The 21,507-nt window shown below is 36.4% G+C and overlaps 1 protein-coding gene and 1 non-coding gene across 2 annotated transcripts in view; both read right to left on the reverse strand.

Moving 5' to 3' along the window:
• Positions 1–21,507, reverse strand: part of CFAP47 (cilia and flagella associated protein 47) — a 504,236-nt gene that overhangs the window by 139,333 nt on the left and 343,396 nt on the right. The window lies entirely within an intron of this gene.
• TRNAW-CCA (transfer RNA tryptophan (anticodon CCA)) lies at positions 18,843–18,915 on the reverse strand. Its single transcript has one exon. It is a non-coding gene; the product is annotated as a tRNA-Trp (tRNA).

Below are 21,507 nucleotides of genomic sequence, written 5' to 3' on the forward strand. Positions count from 1 at the left end.
ATTAACCAGGGTTTAGTTTTCAAAACTAACAATTAGACAGAACTTAATAGAAATTTCAAGGAAATAATTTAAATATCCATTAAAATTGTAATTTTTAAACAGCTTTCTCATAGTAATTAAGAAAATGTAGTAAATAATACAACTGCATCAGCCTTCAGAAAACATATTGGTCTTGAGTGAGTGTTCTTACATATTTTCTAGAGTCATTTGTAACACTCATTTATTATCTCATTAAAACGTTTATTTTGCTTAATACAATATCCTAAGCATGAACTTTCCTTTAAGCATTTCATATGCAAAGTACTAAATTTTGTTCAAAAACAATAGTGTCAAAAATTTGCACTCTACCTGAAAATTTTCTTATAATAAAATTGACTTATAAAAGACTGGTATTAACTTTTAAACTGAAGCTAATATAGAAGGAAGTAATTCACAAATGGACCCTCATATCTCAACACCAGCTTGCTATATTCATATTTTTTTAATTCATCTTTAGAGGATGATTCAAATATTCTTTTCCCTTCAAAGTCCCACAATTCCATCTCCCTTCCTCATTCCTTGCCGATCATCTTCTTTCTATTTCACTAAGAAAATGGACACTTTCTGGAAAGAATTTCTTCACAATCCCACCACCACACTGACAAACCCTTCCACAATGGAGACCTTATTCTCTGGCTTTCCTCTTGTAAGTATGACTGATACATTCCTATCTGGACAGCTCCTGGATATGTGCACTAGATTCCATCTACTCTGGTCCACCCCAGGATCTGGCTGCTGTAATTATCCCTACTCTCCTCTGTATCTTCAATTCTCCCTCTTTGAAACATTCTGTAATAACATCCAATTTCCAAAAAGCCTTCTCTCCATCTAATGTGTATGTGTGTGTGTAAATGTATGTACTTTTAAATATTTATTTTTATACACACTCCCTGGAGGAGGGCATGGCAACCCACTTCAGTATTCTTGCCTGGAGAATCCCATGGACAGAGGAGCCTGGCAGGCTACAGTACATGGGGTCTCAAAGAGTTGGACATGATTGAAGTGACTTAACACACATGCATGTGTACATACACACACACACATACATACATACATACATACAAGTGCTAATATCATGTTAGGCTTAGCACTAGAATCTGGATGAAATGCACTATATAAATCACAAAAATGATTCAAGGCATAAAATAAACACATTTTTCAAAGAAAAAAATCAAAGCAATATCTTGGCACTGCTCTAAGCAAGTGTAGTTAAGTGTCTTCTTTCAAACTGGCAAACAATAAAATATTGTCATGGTATTTAAATCTTTAGAAAGAATTAAAGATAAAGCAAATAGGAGATAAAGCTATAATTCAATATTTAAAGCTAAAATAACATGTATCAAAATTAGAGATAATCCATAGGAATATAGATTCAAAAACTGTATGTCCCCCAAAGCAAGTCCAATAATTAAAAATAAAAAATGCTTTACACTTTCAGATTGGTAATTTTAAAAACTTTTGAAAATATTAATTATTGATAAATGTTGAATAACAACCCCTGTCTCAGATACTGGTTGGTAAGAATAAAAATTGGTACTACATATTTTGAGGGTAATTTTGCAACATTCACCAAACCGTTCTACATTCCCTTTGATATATAAGTTTAGTTTTTATCCTCTAAATAGCTTATATCTTAAATATTATCCCCATTGAAAAACTAGCAGAGTTATTTACAAAGATGCTGTTGCAATATTATCTGTAACTACAAAAAATGAGGAACTCAATTTCCATCTATGCATGACTAGTTACATGAATTAAGATAAACATTTATTTGGATTATTGTTCATCTAATCAAAAGAAAAAATCTATGAAATCTGAATTGAAAACACATCCATGATACTCTGAGTGAAAGCAGCCATTTACAGAGCTTCATGTCTCATATGACCTGCTATGTGGTAGGTCTGTGTGTATATATTTGTGTTTAAAAGATATATATGGATATGAATTGGTATTTGGACAGATATTTATTTTCTCACAGATCTAGAGGCTACATGTTTGCCAGGTGCCGGCAGGGTTGGTTCCTTCTGGAGATTCTGAGTTGGATCTGTTCCATGTCCCTCTCCTAGTTTCTGCTGTTTACCAGCAATTCTTGGCATTCCTTGGTTTCTAGATGTATCATTCCAGTCTGCCTTCATCTTTGCATGGTGTTCTCTCCTGTACCTACTTGTGTCTATTTTCCTCTTCTTATAAGGACAACAGTCATATTGGGTCAGGGCTCACCCTAATTCAGCATGACTTCATTTTAATTTGATTATATCTGCAAAGACCCTATTCTAAACAGGATCACTTTAACAAGTATTGAGAGAGTCATTTCCTAGGCAGGTTGATAAGAAGTCTAGGGGTTCCCAAGGAGAGAGGGGTCTGGAATTCTCAAAGAGGAAGAAAGGACAAACTTTTTCCCTCTACATTCCTTAGGATTATATAACAATAATGTATCCTGCCTGAGGACAGTCTCTGGATTAAACCTTCTGGCTAATCCTGTTATCTTAAAATGCAAATTATGGGAGTAGGTCTGATGAGGTCTTTACAACCTCCAGACATTCTTTTGATTCATTGGAGAATATATAACTCCACTGCTAGCACTAGCAAGGGGGTACTCTTTCTTCCCCCTTCTGATGTCTATGTCAGAAGCTTTCTCTGTCTCCTTTATACTTTAATAAAACTTTATTACACAAAAGCTCTGAGCAATCAAGCCTCATCTCTGGCCCCGGATTAAATTCTTCTCCTCCAGAGGCTAATAATTCCAGTGTCTTTTCCTGGTTCAGCAACAACCTTTCATTATCTGCAGTTAAAACACTAGGTCCTTGGGCAAGCAGTTCTGACAGTACAGACAGAACATAATATGGGGACATACCTCTGAATATAGATAAGCATGTCTTCTCGTACGAGTGTTCCCAGATCATGGCTATGAGTAGTTGGAGCTGAGTCACAGGGTCATTTCAGGACCTGCAGTTGAACCAAAGTTGGAGGGCCTACCACAGGGGCACAGACAGGCATGTCTCCCAGATGGTCCCCAGGTAGGTAGAAGTGGTGGCTAAGAGGGACTGAAGCTGTGTCATGGACCACTTCGGGGTCCACACATGGGACTGAATTCTGTGGGCCTGTTATACAGGGCATGGGCAGGTATGACTCCTGCTAAATTCCTTGGCAGATAATGCTAATGGCAGGACCAAAGTCAAATGGAACTGTAACAATCCATAGGGGTGTTTTCTGGTCTGTAGCCATGATCACAGGTGGCAAGACTGTCATCTGAACATAAGCCTGCCTTTTCAAAATGGTCCTCCTTGGTTTTGGACTCCACCAGGGTTTCGTGGTCTCCTACCTGGATCCCATAATGGCACTTTTGTCCTTGGAAGGCTTTCAAATGATTGTGCTGAAGAGGGATACAATTGGTGGATCTTCTACTCTGCCATCTTGCTGATATCATTCCTATCTTATTATTTTCAATTCCCTTGTTTTTAAATATCACAAAGGCACCTAAGTTACAAGTTAAACTTCATGTCATATTATAAACATGGCTTTCTTATTTTACATAGGAGCTTGGTATATGCTCACAAACAGATTGTGGAAAGACAGGATATATAGTGGAAAGAATATCAGGCTTTTGATAGAATGTGGATTCAAATTCTTGACTCTACTACTGCAAATTTAGCCTTGAACATGTCACTTACCTCATTTGTAAAATGGTGCTAGTTGCTTTGGGAATTAAATGACTACATAGTTTATGCTTATGTAGGACTTACTATATGCCAGGCATTGTTCCAGGGATTTACAAAAGCTGACAACTTTTTCCAAAACATATCTATGAGATAACTCCTATTACTATCCCCATTTTAAAGAAGTGAAACTGTGACACAAGAAAGTTCAGTAGCTTGCTCAAGGTCAATCAGCATTTAATAACACAGCTGGAATTTGAACATGAGCATTGTGATTTAAAGTCCACATTTTCTTAAATTAATAGATTTTACTTTTTTAAGAGTTTAATGCTTACAAAAAATGAGTGTAAAGTACAGAGAGTTCCCATATACCTCCCATAGTTTCCCCTATTATAAACATCCTGCATTAGATGGTACATTACTTATAGGTGATGAGCTGATAATAATATATAATTAATAACTAAAGTCCATAGCTGACATTCTGGTTCACTCTTTGTGTTGTACATCCTACGACTTTGACAAATGTATAATATCATCTATCTGAAAGTGAAAGTGAAAGTCGCTCAGTCATGTCCAACTCTTTGCGATTCCATGGACTATACAATCCATGGAATTCTCCAGGCCAGAATAATGGAGTGCATAGCCTTTTCCTTCTCCAAGGGATCTAGCCAGACATTACAGGCCAATTCTTTACCAGCTAAACCACAAGGTAAGCCCTTCATCTATCTACCATTATAGTATCAGAGAATAGTTTCATATCCCCCCCTCAAATACCCTGTATCCCACTCATTCATCCCTCCCCCACAAACTCTCCTTCCCAGAACTGGCAACCACTGGTCTTTGCAGCATGTTGTATAGATGGCCTTTTCAGATTGGCTTCTTTCACTAAGCAACATACATTTAAGCTTTGTCCAGTCTTTTTGTCATTTGTTTTTATTACTAAAAAATATCCAATTGTATGGATATACCACTATGTATCCATTCACCTACTGTAGGACATCAGGGCTGCCTCCACATTTTGGTGATCATGAATAAAGTTGTTATAAACATCCATGTGTAAATTTTTGTATGGACATAAAGTATGAACTCATTTGGGTAAATACAAAACGAGCTGATGATTGCTGGATCATGTTATGAGTATGTTTTGTTTTGTAATGGACTGTTAAATTGTCTTCTAAAGCACCTGTACCACTGTACCATTTTGTATTCTCACCATTAATGAGTGAGAGTTCCAACTGTTCTACATCTTTACCAGCATTTGGTATTGTCAGGGCTTCTGGATTTAGCCATCCTAATAGGTATGTAGCGTTATCTCATTGTTGTTTTAATTTGCAGTTCCCTAAAAAGACATATGATTTTGGAAACCTTTCTATATGCTTATTTCCTATCAGAATATTTTCTTCAGTGAGGTGTCTCTCCAGATTTTTTGACAGTTTTTAAAATTGGGTTATTTTCCTGTTCTTATTAGTATTTTAAACTGTATTTTGGAAACCATTCATTTATTAGATATCAAAAAATGTACAAGAAACCAAAAGGCACTATACATTAATAAACATTCAGTTAACTAAAAAAACAGTAAACAAACAAAAATGAGCTTATATATACAGAGTACAGATTGGTGGTTGTCAGAGGCAAAGTGTGGGGGTGGGGTTAGTGAAAAGGGTGAAGGGAGTCAAAAGGTACAAATTTCTTGTTATAAAATAATTCATGGGAATGTAATGTACAGCATGATGACTACAGCTAATAATACTGTATTGCATAGTAGAAAGTTGCTAAGAGAGTAAATCTTAAAAGTTCTCAATACAAGAAAAGAATTCTAAGTGTGCACTGATTGATGTTTAGATTTAACATGATCATTTTGCAATAGTAACAATTATTAAATAAAAAAGATTCAATATAGCAATATTAGATTAAAACCTATAGACCTATACACGCCTAAAAACAGAGGCCCAAAATATATGAAGAAAAAAATTGATAAAACCAGGAGAAATAGATAATCCTACAATAATAGCTGGAGACCTCAATATCCCACATTCATTAATGGATAGAACAACTAGACAGAAGACAAATATGGAAATAGAGGATGTGAACAATACTATAAAACAACTAGACCTAACTGACTTACATAGAACTTCCCACAAAACAGCAGCAGAAGACACATTATTTTCAAATGAATAAGGAACAATGTTTAGAGTAGATCACATGTAAAACCATGAAGTAAATCTTAATAATAAATTTTAAAATATTGAAATTGCACAAAGCATTTTTCCTCATCACAATGGAATGAAATTATAAATAACAGAAGAATGAAATGTATAAATTTGAAAATTAAACAACATACTCAAACAATATTTCAAAGAATAAATCACAATAAAAATTAGAAAATATCTTGAAAAAATTGAAAATGAAAACATAGCATATAAAACAAAGGATGCAATAAGAGCAGTGCTGAGGGAAATGTATAGCAGTAAACAATTTCATTAAAAGAATGAATAATCTCAAATCAACAACCTAACTGTACACTATATGAACTACAAAAAGAAGAGCAAATTAAACCCAAAACTAGCAGTAAGAAAAAAAAAATTTAGAATGGAGGGAAATAATATACAGAACTGTCAGGAGCAGCATTAGGCATTACTGACAAAATGGAGGCACAGCCCCCAACCCCCTCTTCCTTGTCCCACAGGCATGGACCCAGGATGAAGGAGTTAGGCCTTCTGATTCTGACTTGTACTTTCCTTTCTTCCATTGAGTTGGCTGGAAAGAATGTTAAGGTGCTTATTGTTCTTGAGAGAAACATGAGAAAGCACAAAGCCTTCTGCAGTTGTGCCCAGAAAATAATCTATAAAGTAACTATTGACATTTGTTCAAGGATCTTTATAAAGAATGTTCCAGGATGAGCATGTAGGCTGCAGCTTGAGACCATGGGAAGGATTGTTATCTGAGACCTGTTTGTGAGGGAAATATTTATGGCAAAAGAATTTTGCTGAGTTTAGGGTTTAGGAATAATTAAGAATAGCTAGAAGCCTTTTTAGGAGATAGTGATCTTAAGATGCTAGGGGCAAACAGGATTTAGAAAGATAAGAAATAAACTGTGGAATGTGGCATGAGTTACAATACAATCACAAGTTAAGTATAGGACACATAAGAGAAAGTAGATAATAGATAGTAAAGCCCATTCTGAGAGAATCCCTGAAGCAGGAACTCTGTTTGAAGGACAACAATGATTTCTGGAGACTGTAAATCTGGGTGGGGGAAACTGAAAATGTCAAACCTCTGGCCTAATGCTTTCGTCAAAGTATAAAAGAGAACCTGAAGCTCAAAATAAACATGTAGTTCTGTACTATGAGTCAGAGGCTACATCATCATCCGCCGCAGACACCACTCACCCCTTCAGGCTGATTCCCTGGCTGCTGGAGCTGGACTCCAGCACAGAACAGAAAAATAAAGGAAACAAACAAAAAAAAAGTTTGTTCTTTGAAAAAAACAACAGAAGTGGTAGATCATTAGCTAGATGGACTAGGAAAAAAAGAGAGAAGACTCAAATGAATAAAATCAGAAATAAAGTAGGGCATTACTATTATTTTTACCAAAATAAAAAGCATTATATATGCATATATATGAGAATATTATAAACAATTATGTGCCAAAAATTGTATAAACTTAAATGAAATGGATAATTTCCTAAAACACTCACTGAGGTATGAATAATAGAAAACTTGAATAGACACAAAATTAGGAAGAAAATTAAATAATTAATCAAAATCTCCCTGCAGAGAAAGCCCAGCACAAGATGGAAATTAAAACACTCACTGTTTAATTCTACCAAACATTTAAAGAAGAATTAACATTTTCAAAATACTGAGGAGGAGGGAAAAATTTCTAACTCATTCTAGGAGGCGAGCATTGCCATGATACAAAAACTAGACAAAGACAGTATAAGAAAACTAAAATCTAATATCCCAATAAACACTGATTCAAAAATTTCAATAAAATACTAGAAAATCAGCAGCATATCAAAAGAATTATATACCAAAATCAAATGAGACTCATTTCAGGAATGAATGAATGAAGGGTAAATTTATGTACACCAGCAATGAACAATTAGAAAAGAAAACTAATAAAACAATTCAGTTAGATAAAACCATTATTTGGATAAACTTACATATGTTAATATGTGTACTAAATAATAAGGGAACCTAATCACTACTTTAAATACTATGAAATAATTTCAAGAATTAAAAGGACACTTCCTCTATTCTTTCTCATTTCAGTTATTTATATACTTGACACATTTTTCTTCCTCCAACATGCCCATTTAAACATTATTGTATTTTTATTACCCTATTATGGCAGAGAGAAATTTGACAACTGTTTGAAAAACAGCTCAAAAGTCCTATATGAGTGTAAGACCATATGTTATATACCAAAATGATAAATTACATATTCATCTAAAAACACAGAAATGGATGAAGAGAATTATAAGAGAAATTAAAGGTCTATTTAGTAGCTTACATTTTAATTGAAATAACATTTTAAAAATGTATCTTGGAATTACACCACTGATTTAAAAAGTGAAAAACTTTTTCATTGGTGATATAAGTTTTATTTCTGAACAATCACATTTTTAAATGCATTTTATTTTCAGTTATTAATTAACTATGGTAGAAGAGATATGTGGTCAACTTCTTATAAACTTTTATTATGAAGAATAACTGTAGACTCAGCAACATGACTGGTAGTAATGAACCTTCAAACAAAATGCAGTAAATAATTATGAGAAGAATATGTATTTCAAATGATGATGATATTTTGCCACAATATATATGTACATGTGATTAATTCATTCCCTGTATTCCTCTTTTCTGGCCAAAGCCAAGTAACTCAAAATGGAAAAAAAAAAATAAAACCTTGATTATCGGTGCTTGAGTTTATCAGAGTTGTAGGAAAATTATTAGACTACTTTGGAAAAACTGTAAGTGTCACAGAATTATAGTAGTGAACAAAAGCAACTCTCTAAAATACAACATTGTTCATTTAGTGGAGATTTTCAGTTTGAATGAGTGTTACAAAATTTCTAATAGGAATCATAATTATAGCTGTTATGTTTTTTAATAGCACAAACTTGTATTTTGAGAAATGGATTATGTTTCCTTTGTAAATAGTCTAAATGTTTGAATAGTAAATAAAACAAACCCCTAGTATATAAGTCATTTTTAAAAATTAGGAATTATTTTCTCTAATTTCATACTCTCTTGTAAAATGTAAATATCAAACTCAAATTTATAGACTGAGTAATGTAATTTCACATTAATTTCTTTTGAAAATAATGAAAAAATATTTACTGAATGATTATTCTGTGTTAGGCAAATGCAAAATGCTTCACATTCATTACCTACTTAACCACTTTCATAAATATATCAGTTAATTACTCACTGAATTTATTTTAAAGCTGAGCAACTGAGGGTATAGAGAAGATTGGGTAACTTACTCCAGGTCATACAGTTAGTAAGTGACAAAGGCACATATATTTACCTGACATAGAATATGGGAAATGGCACATTAAACCATGTGTAAATATCACGGAATAAATGGGCATTTAATCAGAAAAACAGAAATATCACTCACATACCTCAAAAATACTTATTTTGACCTAACGTGATAACTCTCAGATACTGCTCACTGATCACCTAAAATATATCATCCCTTACAAAACCTGCAAAAGGAAGATTCCATGGCAACAGTTAAACTTGGCAAGGTCTTTGACTCTTTGTTCTTGGTTCCCTCACATCCTTCCTGCTCCTTCCAATGGATCTTCACCACTCCCTCTTGCTAATGAGGAGAACTGTTTTGGAAAAATCACTGTATAGCTAGAATTTTATCCACTTAAGAATTTCTTGGAGGCACATTAACTGTCAAGAAGTTTTTTCTATAAGTATTTGTTCTATGCACATTATATTACACATGATCAAATTAATCTTAATTGCTGTTTCTCAAATATCACTGTTATTTAGTTGCTATGTTGTATCCAACTCTTGCAACCTCATGGACTGTAGCCCACCAGGCTCCTCTGTCCATGGGATTTCCCAGGCGAGAATACTGGAGTGGGTCTCTAACATCATACTACCCTTTAAAATTTGAATAACGAGACTAAAAATGAAAGTCTAAGGAATTCTCGCCCTCTTCCTCCTTCTCTGTCATTTTTTCCTTTCTTTGTTTTATCCTTATTTCTGATTCACTTTCTTTTGTTTTATTTCTCCTTAGGGAACCAAGAGGCAAGGTGGAAAAACAAAATCATGTGGCTGATAAAGAACAGAGATAAAGAAACTGAGGGCTGCAGCTGCACTGCCATAAGAACTCATCTCCCACTTTTTAAACTCTTAATTTAAACCTATGACAGTTAAGCTCCTGATGGTAGTCTTATAGGCTCCACTTCTTTGTGCATGGAATTATACTGTTTGCTCTTTCTATAATACATTCTGACACGAGTACATCAAGAAACTAAAGACAACAGGAAAGGATTATAAAGGATTATCAAAATCTACAGGATTCAGATTTCTGTTGTAGAGAATGGTGGATTATAATTTAACTTTAGCAAGAACCTATGATTTCATTACAGAAGCAAGCAGTGATAGTCTAGATTGCAGTTAAAAACACATGCTTCTTCCTGAATGTAAAAGAAAAAAAAAACTGATAAATTATATTTCATTACAATTGAAAACTTCTATAATCACTTCATATAATATATGTATATCAAATTGTCACATTTTGCATCTTAAGAACATACAAATTTAATTTGTCTATTAAACCTCAATAAAGCTGGGTAAAATACACACTTTTGCTATTCTATAGATACTATTAATCAAATTAAGACAAAAACTACATATTGGGAGAAAAATTTGTAAAGCATGTATATAATAAAGGGAATATATCTAGAATATAGTTTTAAAAAGTCTAAAGATTCAACAATAAGAAAACAGACAATTCAATGGGGGCATGAACAAAAGACTTGAAAAAGCATTTCAATGAAGAAGGCATATAGATAACAAGGTGGCTCAGATGGTAAGGAATTTGCCTGCAATGCGGAAGATCTGGGTTCAATCCCTGGGTCATGAAGAAACCCTGGAGAAGGGAATGGCAATCCAGTACAGTATTCTTGCCTGGAAAATTCCATAGACAGAGGAGCCTGGCAGGCTACAGTCCATGGGGTCACAAAGAGTTGGACACAACTGAATGACTAACATGTTTGCTTTTATTTTTACTTTTCACATGGAAGACAAAACAAGAACAGAAGATATGCTCAAAATTATTTATTATTCATTATGGAAATATAAATTAAAACCACACTGCAATAGCATTACACACAAGTTAAAATGAAAAATATTGAAATCACTATCCTTATTTTAGTATGTAGACAAAACGGAACATTTATACACTGCTGGTGGGAATGGAAAAAGAAATAATCTTTTTGAAAAACTGTCTAGCAGTTTCTTTAAATGTTATAAATTCAATAACTGTGTTATCCAGTCATTCTATACATAAGTGATTTACCCAAGAGGAATGAAAGTATATGCCCATAGAAAGACACATATATGAATGCTCATAATAGCTTTTCATGTAATTAGCACAACATGCCAAAACCCAAATGTCCATCCATAGGTAAACAGACGAACAAACTACGATATATCCATTCTAGGGACTATTACTCAGCAATGAAAGGAATAAATTATTGAAACATACACTGTACAGATGGATCTCAAAATAATTATGATACACAAAATGAAACATCAAAAAAAGGGTGCATAATGTGTGATTTTACACACACACACACATACACACACAGTGCTGTAAGATGCATATAAAGTGACAGAAAACAGATAAATGGTTGTCCAGGGCAAGGGTGGCATTGGGCAGAAGGAGAGCAGAGGCAAAAAGATTAAAAATGGACACAAAGAAACTTTAAGGGGTGAAACATATTCATTATTTGAATTAAATCAATGGATTCATGGGTATATATGTTGCTGTGCTGTGCTTAGTCACTCAGCTGTGTCCACCTCTTTGTAACCCCATGGACTGTAGCCCACCAGGCTTCTCTGTCCATGGGGATTCTCCAGGCAAGAATACTGGAATGGGTTGCCATGACTTCCTCCAGGGGATCTTCCCAATCCAGGGATCAAACCCAGGTCTCCCACATTGCAGGCAGATTCTTTACCATCTGAGCCACCAGAGCAGCCCATATACATATGTTCAGTTCAGTTCAGTTCAGTCACTCAGTTGTGTCCGACTCTTTGCGACCCCATGAATCGCAGCATGCCAAGCCTCCCTGTCCATCACCAACTCCTGGAGTTCACTCAGACTCACGTCCATCGAGTCAGGGATGCCATCCAGCCATCTCATCCTCTGTCAGCCCCTTCTCCTCCTGCCCCCAATCCCTCCCAGTATCAGAGTCTTTTCCAATGAGTCAACTCTTCACATGAGGTGGCCAAAGCACTGGAGTTTCAGCTTTAGCATCATTCCTTCCAAAGAAATCCCAGGGCTGATCTCCTTCAGAATGGACCAGTTGGATCTCCTTGTAGTCCAAGGGACTCTCAAGAGTCTTCTCCAACACCACAGTTCAAAAGCATCAATTCTTCGGCGCTCAGCTTTCTTCACAGTCCAACTGTCACATCCATACACGACCACTGGAAAAACCATAGCCTTGACTAGATGGACCTTAGTCGGCAAAGTAATGTCTCTGCTTTTCAATATGCTATCTAGGTTGGTCATAACTTTTCTTCCAAGGAGTAAGCGTCTTTTAATACATACGTTAAGTCTTCTCAAATTGTATTTTGAATATCTACAACTTATTGTATATCAATCATTCTGCAACAAAGGTGTTAAAAAATATACTGTGTGTTTCAGATATTATACACACCACTTCTAACCAGGACATTGACAGAAACTGAGAACTGTCACCCCAAATTGGAAGTATTGCATAAGCAGGATGTGTTAAATTCACAGCCCCAATGAGTATCTTTCTAGCACTAGGCAATGTCATGTGCAAGGTAATTAATACAGGGTAATTAATGAAGGCATCCTATTTAAATAGCGAGAAGACTTTTATATATCTATCTAACTAAAATCTCTATGTACATCTCCTCTTCTTCTATAAAGTCATGTATATTTCACTGATATCAAATATAAATGATTGCTCATTTGTTTGGATTCACTGCATTGTGAAGGTGGCTTCTTAAGCCTCCATGAAAAGTCCTCATTTATATTTTATTTTATTTTCACTTTATTTTTATGATTAATTCCTGTATGAGATAAAAATGAATTATAGCATTAAAAAACATCCTTAGGCCCCATCCACAGGGTAAAAAGAGAGCAGTCACATTTTATAAAACTGCAGAATGTCAATAAGCAAGCGTTCAACACAATTTGCAAAACTTTTTGAAGTAGTTTCATGTTAAGAAAAAAATATTTAAATACAGATAGCCAACAGGCACATGAAAAAAAATGTTCAACATCACTAATTATTAGAGAAATACAAATCAAAACTACAGTGAGGTACCACCTCACACCGATTAAAATGGCCACCATTAAAAAGTCTACAAATAATAAATGCTGGAAAGGGTGTGGAAAAAAGGGAATCCTCCTACTCTGTTGGTGGGAATAAAAGTTGGTACAGTCACTATGAAAAACAGTATGGAGGCTCCTCAAATAACTAAAAATAGAGTTGCCATATGATCTAGCCATCCCACTCCTGGGCATATATCTAGATAAAACTATAATTCAACAAGATACATGCACCCCAATATTTGTTGCAGCACTATTCACAATAGCCAAAGCATGAAAACAACCTAAAAGTCCACTGACAGATGAATGGATAAAAAAAGTTGTGGTATATATATATACAATAGAATACTACTCAGTCATAAAAAGAAGAGAACAATGCCATTTGCAGCAACATGGATAGAACTAGAGACTATCATATTAAGTGAAGTAAGTCAGGAAGAGAAAGATAAATCCCATATCATATCACTTATATGTGGAATCCAAAGTATGGCACAAATGAACCTATCTATGAAACAGAAACAAACTCACATACATAGAGAACAGACTCATGGCTGCCAGTGGGGGGGGGGGGAAGAATAGAATGGGAGTTTGTGGTTAGTAGATGTAAGCTCTTATATAGGGAATGGATAAACAAGGTCCTATTGCATAGCACAGGGAACTACAGTCAATATTCTATGATAAATCATAATGGAAAATAATATTAAAAAAGAATATGTGTGTGTGTGTGTGTGTGTGTATCAAGTATACTTCAATAAAAGAGAGAAAAAATTAAAAGACAAAAAATGGTTTTCGATTTCAATAGGTTATGTTTAATTTCACGTATACTAGAAAGCCTCTTTGAAGGATGCTTTGAATTTGAAAATTTTCATTTAAATGTATGAAAAATTATTTACAGAAACCCCCCTCTATGAGATTCTTCAGTAAAAGTTTTACATGAGAAAAGCCCATGACTTGCTAATTTTACTGCAAATAACTCCTTACAAAACACACAAATTCTTTTGACTAGTAAAGCAGGACACACACACACACATAACATATATACACATAGGAGAAAGGGTAAGAGGGAGAGAGGTGGGGAAAGAGGGAGAAAGTTTTATCTTCTTAATAATAATGATATATATGTGTGTATGTATATGCATATATACTATATATAGGTATATTTTATATATATCAGTAGTTCAAAATTCAAATATGAAGTTTTTAACCAGAATATCATAGGGTAAATTCAATAGCCACTAGAGCCTTCTTCCAAGAGCAACCTGAACTTATATTCAAGAAAGCATCTACAGTCTGCCTTGCATTCCTAGGGAGAACTACGTCTCTGATACATGATCATCAATTATGAGTGAATGTTGTACCAATTAAATGTGGGTTCCAAGGCAAACACTGGAATCTCAGGAATATCTTAGTTTGACAGAATAGATGCAGTTTCTGAATTTATACTTTTCTCTAAGTTTGTAAATCTTCCTTGTACTCATATTTTACTGCACTCCTCTACTGTACTACTAAGCAATTTAAAAAATATTTTAGAAATAATTTTTGAACGGTATTACTTCTTCCCTTTGATACTAACTGGATACCTGCTGCTACGTGTCAGGTGTTGGTCTGCAGGCCAGTGTTAGTCTGAAACTCAGAGGACAGAACATCCTGCACAAAGGCAGAAAATGCAAAATTTGCCTCCTTCTTTGATCTATTAACATGTATGAATTTATCTCGAGCCAAGTATATGAGCAGACCTTGAGACTAGAGTTAATGCTGATTTTGACTTTGGGGTTGGGGCAGAAGACATATCTAGTGTTCACAAGCTTCACCCAGGTTAATCCCACTCAGGCAGGTAGAGCTTTTATCCACTATCAGAGCAGAGGCTGTCTGGGAAAGCAGAGACAGGGAAAACTAAGAGGAGAGCCCAGAGGACCATGAGAGGATCCAAACAAACTCAATTCATTCTCTCTGCACTGCCTCAAGGCCCTGTTTCTGCAAACCATTTCCTTCATCTAAAAGAGCATGAAAATGCTTTATGGCATTTATAGCAGCCAGCATTTGTTTTGAAATACCAGTGGCATCTAACTGGTTTTTATGCTCCTATAACTATATACAGTCTACAACACTGGTGGGAATAAGCCAGCAAGATCCAAATTCTATTTCAGCCAAGCTTTTGATAGAACCGCCTCTGCCATTTTCAATATCAACTAGGAGAGAGTGGAAACAAAAGAAGCCCTAAATCCTCCCATATACCCATATCATGTCAGAGAATTTTCAAAAATGGAGTTAGCATATTAAATAAGGGTGCTAAATATTAGTTTAAGACCTACCAGATGAGCACTTTTCATATATCTCCATTTTATGCCCATAACTACCCTGAAAGTTAAAGTATTATCTATATTTTACATGTAAAAAAAATCTGATAATCAGAGACACTAAGTATACTGCCAAGGTTGCCCAACCAGAGAACGACGTAATTGGAGATTGAAGTCACATGCACATTTTGAACATGTTCCTTTGTGACCCAGTAAGATAAGAGATAGCAAAGTAAAAGATGTGCAATTCTGCCATTGCAATGTGGCAGTTAGCAAGAATACACTACCCAGACTTTAAATTAAAAAATGCATATTTAAATAGCACTGCTCTTGCTCGGAATCACATTCTGAATATACACATGACAAGCAGGCTTCTCATCACACACAATATTAGAAATCAAATTTTGAACTGAATTTGTATTTCAAACTGGTAATACATTTCTTTCTAGATAGTGTATTATGTCAGAGAGTAGTGGGGTGCCAGCTATAAAAACTAATCCTATCTTGTTTAAACATAGGCCTAACATAAGAACTTTGTTATGCACACATTAAACACTTTGTTTTGACATTAAGCAGAAGTTCACTGAACAGAAATTTTTAAAAGTCTTTAGCAAAGCTGACTAAAACCTCTTTGCAATCGTTTGGAGGAGGCTTTCTTGTGCCAATGTCATAATAGATCTCATTCCAGCATAAGAACTTTCGAATTGCAAATTTGTAGAAATAAATCTTAGTTATAATTCACAGTTGTGTTGAACTGAATAAATACAATCACTTTTCAGCAAGTGAAAAAGCACCTTCCGCTGCCATTGAAAAAAAATACAGGGTAATTGTGGGTTACCTCAAAATTATCATCATTACCTACTTTCTGGAGCTCTCAGCCTGTCAAGGGTCACAAATATGAGAGACTAAGACTGCTTTATCTTGAATGCTCAGGGTAGAGATTAAATTTACTAACATGACTGGAAACCATCTTAAAATGTGGATTCTCAGCATTTATTTTTCTACTGTGAAATAAAAAAAGAATAGTATTGAACTGTGTTCAAGTAATATGCTAAACAATTAAATACTTGACACTGTAAGTGAATGGTTTATGAAATGTCTTTTTTTAATATGTATTTTTAATTGAGATAAAATCTACACATAACATTAAATTAGTTTTAAGTGTAAAAATCCTATTCAATGTTTAGAGATCATTTTAGGCCACCATGCTATGATTCACGTACCAAATTATTTCAGCCTATTTGTTCATAAATTTAAATGACTCCTAGTTCAATAAATAATCCTGGTGAATTTCTACAACTCTGTAGACAGAGATAAGATATTCAATATCCAAATTTTTCCCTCATCTCACCCTTTTCTATTTTGGTCACAAACAAATGGTTTTCCCTGGTGGCTCAGTGGGTAAAGAATCCTCCTGCAAGGCAGGAGACACAGGTTCTATCCTTGGGTTGGGAAGATACCCTGGAGAAGGAAATGACAACCCTGAAATTTATTGACACAAAAAGATAACCTCAAATTAAGATAGAAATGGGCTTTCCCTCCTTAACTAGGAAATCCATCCTACTAATGGCTTCTCTCTCACAGTTAATGTTATCACCTTCCTTGGAGTTGCTTACTATCACAAATACACTTGACTCTCTTTTCTCCCTTCTCTCTCCATTATCATTCTTCATCAAATGCAACTGTGGTAAATGCTATGCTGCATCAACCATAGTCCTGTTCAGGAATGAAGGATCTATTTCTGTGGCTACTAGGAATGATGCTGGTAAATGGCGATCTGGTCAAACCCTCTTCAGACATTGACTTAAGTGGAAAAAGTAAGCCTCCTCCAAGGTCAAACCTCCTTCCACACGTAGTCCGCTTTTCAATGACTAATCAACACAGCATGAATCAAGGCAAATTGCAAGTGGTCAAACAGGAGATGACAAGAGTGAACACTGACATTGTAGGAATCAGCGAACTAAGATGGACTGCAGTGTATGAATTTAACTTAGATGACCATTATATCTACTAGTGTGGGCAGGAATCCCTTAGAAGAAATGGAGTAGCCATCATAGTCAACAAAAGAGTCCGAAATGCAGTACTTGGATGCAATCTCAAAAACAACAGAATGATCTCTGTTCGTTTCCAAGGCAAACCATTCACTGTCATGGTAATCCAAGTCTATGCCCCGACCAGTAATGCTGAAGAAGCTGAAGATGAACAGTACTATGAAGACCTACAAGACCTTCTAGAACTAACACCCAAAAAAGATGTCCTTTTCATTATAAAGGACTGGAATGCAAAAGTAGGAAGTCAAGAAACACCTGGGGTAACAGGCAAATTTGGTCTTGGAATACAGAATGAAGCAGGGCAAAGGCTAATAGAGTTTTGCCAAGAGAACGCACTGGTCATAGTAAACACCCTCTTCCAACAACACAAGAGAAGACTCTATGCATGGACATCACCAGATGGTCAACACCGAAATCAGATTGATTATATTCTTTGCAGCCAAAGATGGAGAAGCTCTATACAGTCTGCAAGAACAAGACTGGGAACTAACTGTGGCTCAGATCATGAACTCCTTATTGCCAAATCCAGACTGAAATTGAAGAAAGTGGAGAAAACCACTAGACCATTCAGGTATGACCTAAATCAAATCCCTTATGACTATACAGTGGAAGTGAGAAATAGATTTAAGGGACTGGATCTGATAGAGTGCCTGACGAACTATGGACAGAGGTTCATGACATTGTACAGGAGACAGGAATCAAGACTATCCCCAAGAAAAAGAAATGCAAAAAAGCAAGATGGCTGTTTGAGGAGGCCTTACAAATAGCTGTGAAGAGAAGGGAAGTGAAAAGCTAAGGAGAAAAGGAAAGATATACCATTTGAAAGGTCAGTTTTCATTCCAATCCCAAAGAAAGGCAATGCCAAAGAATGTTCAAACTACTGCACAATTGTACTCATCTCAAATGCTAATAAAGTAATGTTCAAAATTCTCCAAGCCAGGCTTCAGCAATACATGAACCATGAACTTCCAGACGTTCAAGCTGGATTTAGAAAAGGCAGAGGAACCAGAGATCAAACTGCCAAGATCCGCTGGATCATCAAAAAGGCAAGAGAGTTCCAGAAAAACATCTATTTCTGCTTTATTGACTATGCCAAAGCCTTTGAAGTGAAGTGAAGTGATGCTCTCAGTCGTGTCCAACTCTTTGTGACCCCATAGATTGTAGCCCACCCAGCTCCTCGGTCCATGGGATTTTCCAGGCATGAACACTTGAGTGAGTTGCTGTTTCCTTTTCCAGGGTATCTTCCTGACCCAGGGATCGAACCCGGGCCTCCTGCATTGGAGGCAGACGCTTTACCGTCTGAGCTACCAGGGAAGCCCAAAGACTTTGACTGTGTGGATCACAATAAACTGTGGAAAATTCTGAAAGAGATAGGAATACCAGACCACCTGACCTGCCTCTTGAGAAATCTGTATACAGGGCAGGAAGCAACAGTTAGAACTGGACATGGAACAACAGACTGGTTCCAAATAGGAAAAGGAGTATGTCAAGCCTGTAAATCATCCTGCTTATTTAACTTATATGCAGAGTACATCATGAGAAACAGTGGGCTGGATGAAGCATAAGCTGGAATCAAGATTTCTGGGAGAAATATCAATAACCTCAGATATGCAGATGACACCACCCTTATGGTAGAAAATGAAGAACTAAAGAGCCTCTTGATGAAAGTGAAAGAGGACAGAGAATAAGTTGGCTTAAAGCTAAACATTCACAAAACTAAGATCATGGCATCCAATAGCATCACTTCATGGCAAATAGATGGGGAAACAGTGGAAACAGTGGCTGACTTTATTTGTTTGGGCTCCAAAATCACTGCTGATGGTGACTGAGGCCATGAAATTAAAAGACCTTTATTCCTTGGAAGGAAAGTTATGACCAACCTAGACAGCATATTAAAAAGCAGAGACATTACTTTGCCAACAAAGGTCCATCTAGTAAAGGCTATGGTTTTTCCAGTAGTCATGTATGGATGTGAAAGGTGGACTATAAAGAAAGCTGAGCACCGAAGAATTGATGCTTTTGAACTGTGGTGTTGGAGAAGACTCTTGAGAGTCCCTTGGACTGCAAGGAGATCCAACCAGTCCATCCTAAAGGAGATAAGTCCTGGGTGTTCACTGGAGGGACTGATGTTGAAGCTGAAACTCCAATACTTTGGCCACCTGATGTGAAGAGCTGACTCACTGGAAAAGACCCTGATGCTGGGAAAGATTGAGGGCAGGAGGAGAAGGCAATGACAGAGGATGAGATGGTTGGATGGCATATCCAACTCAATGGACATGGGTTTGGGTAGACTCTGGGTGCTGGTGATGGACAGGGTGGCCTGGCGTGCTGCAGTTCATGGGATCACAAAGAGTCGGACATGACTGAGAGACTGAACTGAACTGAACTGAACTGAACTGTATCAACACAGCAGCATAAAGGCCCAGTCCCTTTCTCCTGCTGCTTCTGCTAAGTTGCTTCAGTTGTGTCCAACTCTGTGTGACCCCATAGATGGCAGCCCACCAGGCTCCCCCGTCCCTGGGATTCTCCAGGCAAGAATGGTGGAGTGGATTGCGGTTTTCTTCTCCAATGCATGAAAGTGAAAATTGAAAGTGAAGTCACTCAGTCGTGTCCGACTCTTTGCGACCCCATGGACTGCAGCCAACCAGGCTCCTCCACCCATGGGATTTTCCAGGCAAGAGTACTGGAGTGGGTTGCCATTGCCTTCTCTTCCCCTCTCCTAACTTGGGACAATTCCAAAGGACCTTCCTAGCTTCAGAAACCCTAATGAGTTGAAAGTGAAAGTGAAGTCACTCAGTCGTGTCTGACTCTTTGCGACCTGTGGACTGTAGCCCACCAAGCTCCCCCGTCCATGGGATTCTCCAGGCAAGAATACTGGAGGGGGTTGCCATTTCCTTCTCCAGGGGATCTTCCTGACTCAGGGATCGAACCCAGGTCTCCCACATTGCAGGCAGACGCTTTAACCTCTGCACCACCAGGTAAGCCCTAATGAGTTGACTAAACCCTAATGAGTAGACTAAACTCATTAGTCAACCCTAATAAGTTGACTTTACTATTTTCTGTCCGGAAACCCAACTTTTTCCTCTGCTCAGTATTATACTTTGTTACCTTTTTCTTTATAAGTGTTAATGACAACACAGTTCCTATTACATGTCTGATACGCTAATCTCCCAACCTAGAATCTGATTCCCTTGAAACTTAAGCTGCTATAGCATCATTTTCGACTGTCACTTTTCCTGAAATTTTCCTTCTGTTTTTTAACTCACTATCATTGGACTTGTTTGGTCTGCCTTCAATCCTCATTTAAATGGTCAATATTATCTTTTTGTTCCATGGCAAAAGAGGCATTTGAATTAAAACCTCCACGTGGGCACATATGAAACATGATTGTACCTCACTTCAGGCTGCTGTGATAATTCCAAATCCATCCATTTTTTCAAAATTCTTACCTATCAGTCAATATGCCATGACACCCAGTATAGTATATACTACATATAACTCTGTGCCCCATGAAAATCCCCTCTGCAGACAGCTTCCGTACACACCAATGGTTTCCTATGCCTTTTTTCCAGTAGGGATTCACTGCCATGTAATCTTCCCTAAGAAAAAACATTAATGATTGATGGAGAGGAGTTAGAGGATGTTTACCTCAATTTGCTTACCCTTCAGCCTAACAATTCTCTCAGAAAGTTACCAATAAGTTTCCCCAGGTCTCAGCAGTAATTTGATGTATATCTTACTTTTTACTGACTTTTTCCCTTCAGCATCTTACTTCTCCATTCAGTCAGTGTGCTTTCTGTGATCACCTCTCAAATAAACTGCTTGCAATTAAACTCTTCTCTCAGGGTCTGCTTTCAGTATAAGAAAGAGGCACAAACTAATATTGAGAACCGATCAACCAGAATA

This window comes from Capricornis sumatraensis, chromosome X, assembly GCF_032405125.1.
Source record: "Capricornis sumatraensis isolate serow.1 chromosome X, serow.2, whole genome shotgun sequence".
Taxonomy (NCBI): Eukaryota; Metazoa; Chordata; class Mammalia; order Artiodactyla; family Bovidae; genus Capricornis; species Capricornis sumatraensis.